Consider the following 1,953-nt stretch of genomic DNA (forward strand, 5'->3'; position numbering starts at 1 on the left):
TTTGACAGAGTGAAAAATTGTAAGATTTCAGATTCACAAAGGACATGTTAGATTAGATTATCTACTCTGATGCACCAGTTTATAAAGGAGAAAGAAACTGAGTCCTGGGAGGAGTGAGTGACTTGCCTGCCCCAGCCCTATAGTTGGGGTAGAGCTGGGGTTTGAACCGAGCCTTCCAGGTTTGGAGACCTTTCCACTCTCTCCATCATGACCGTCTTAGGCTGCAGAAGAATGTCTTAGCTGAAAAGCTGTTTAAAAAAAGAAAAAGAAAGGAAGAAAGAAAAAAGCTCCTGCATAACTAAGGTGGTCTCTGTTGTTGCAAGAGCTGGAAAAATAAACCCAGGCATTTGGACTTGGTCTGAGGGACAATGGGGAGCCATTGTAGAATCTTAAACAGGAGTGTGGCAATTTGAGTCGCTTGTAGGTAGATATTATATAAATATAAGGGGTTATTTCTCTGTTGATTACGGCTGCTGATTCAGCCAAGGGGAAATGGAGTTCTGGACAGGCTTGTACCTCCAGCGGTGACTGCAGGTGCTGTCAAAGGGAGGTGCAGGCTGCTGTCTGACATTCTCAAAAGGCCCCTGCTCTCCAGAGGACGGCTTGATGCTTATTGCTAATAACAAGCCTGGCAGCTGGCTGCAGCTTTCACTCAAAATTCTCCAGCTTTCAGTAATCAAAGCCAGGCTTGGGTTGTTCCTTGGCCCTAGACTGCAAAAGGAATTTCCTTTATTTTTGAACATGGAGAGAATAAAAAGAAGTACAAGTTGTTTTATAAGACAAGCGGGGCAGCAATTTGAAGTAGGCATTTAGGCATCTCTTAGGGATTAACATCGGGACTCATTTAAGGGCTTGGAGTGTTAATAAGGATGAGATGTATTTATTTTTCCCTGGGATCTTTTTTAGGAATCCCTGGGCAGCATTCTGGAATTGATCTACACTGGTTCAAATTTCACACGTCCCCCCCCCCATTTTCCATGGGACTCTCCCACCCCTCTTTTTGACTGAGTTGAACCTCCTGTTAACTTGGAGAAAATGCCCCATTCAGGGTTCACAATTGGGCATAATTGTCACCCCCAGAAATACTGTTCATCTGGTTGAAGCAGCTTGGCAAACCAAATGGCCTACTTTTATCCAGGGAATCTGGTTTGGAAATTGGACATTAAGTTACACTTCTAATTGAAATGAATTTGATGGTTTCAGAACAGTCCCCAGTGATCCCAACCCACATCATAAAAACCACCATAGGCAAATTGGAACCATTCAGCCTTGGCTCCAACAGGCTAGGGAGTAAAAGAAGATGTAAACTGAATTTGTGGTTGTTTTTATCTTCAGATAGACAGTCTATGAGGAGCTTCCAGAGGAGAATTCTTGGGTTGGATTACTTCATTTTCCTGATGGTCTGGGAGGAAGTGTGGAATAGAAGAAAAGCACTAGATTAAGAGTTTACTCTTGTCTCTCCCTATAATTGATGTTTTCTTTTTAGATAAGTCATTCAATTTTTTCATGCCTCAGTTTCCACGTCTGCAAAGGGGGGGTAATAGCATCTCCATGGTTCATGGATAGGTGTCGGGCTCAGACAATGACAGCTGAATGATTTGTCCAATGGACTGAAGCAGCCCTCAGAACCCAGGGCTCCTGATTGCAACAGCTGGTGTCAACTCCACCAGCTGACATCCAAGGATAAGATACTTGCCCTCCCATGAAACTTGTCCATAGCTTAGATAAGCTCACTTGGCTGTAGGTTAGATAAGCTCAAAGCAAACAACAGTGACAAAACAAGTAGGATACTCAATGGTGGGGAGTGACTTGTCTCCAGGGTGCACTGAATCAACTCATCCACATCAGTTCCTTATTTATCTCAGGTATATCTACTTAAGCCACAACATGTATGTATTCTGTATCTACTATGAAATATGCCAGCTCTATAAGGCACGCTCATGCTGGGCACCC

General features: G+C 43.5%; 1 long non-coding RNA gene across 4 annotated transcripts in view; it reads right to left on the reverse strand.

Annotated features, from left to right (window-relative positions):
- Positions 1 to 1,953, reverse strand: part of LOC103581417 — a 5,802-nt gene that overhangs the window by 2,704 nt on the left and 1,145 nt on the right. The window contains exons 2-4 of one of the 4 annotated variants that reach the window (XR_549663.1): positions 1,261 to 1,402; positions 517 to 711; positions 127 to 248 (exon numbers count right to left, since the gene is read on the reverse strand). This is a non-coding gene — a long non-coding RNA (uncharacterized LOC103581417). Of the gene's footprint in view, positions 1 to 126; positions 249 to 516; positions 728 to 1,260; positions 1,403 to 1,953 lie in introns of all 4 variants that reach the window. The other 3 variants (XR_549664.1, XR_549662.1, XR_549665.1) reach the window with 3 other exon arrangements.

This window comes from Galeopterus variegatus, unplaced genomic scaffold (assembly GCF_000696425.1).
Source record: "Galeopterus variegatus unplaced genomic scaffold, G_variegatus-3.0.2 Scaffold13002, whole genome shotgun sequence".
In the NCBI taxonomy this organism is placed as follows: Eukaryota; Metazoa; Chordata; class Mammalia; order Dermoptera; family Cynocephalidae; genus Galeopterus; species Galeopterus variegatus.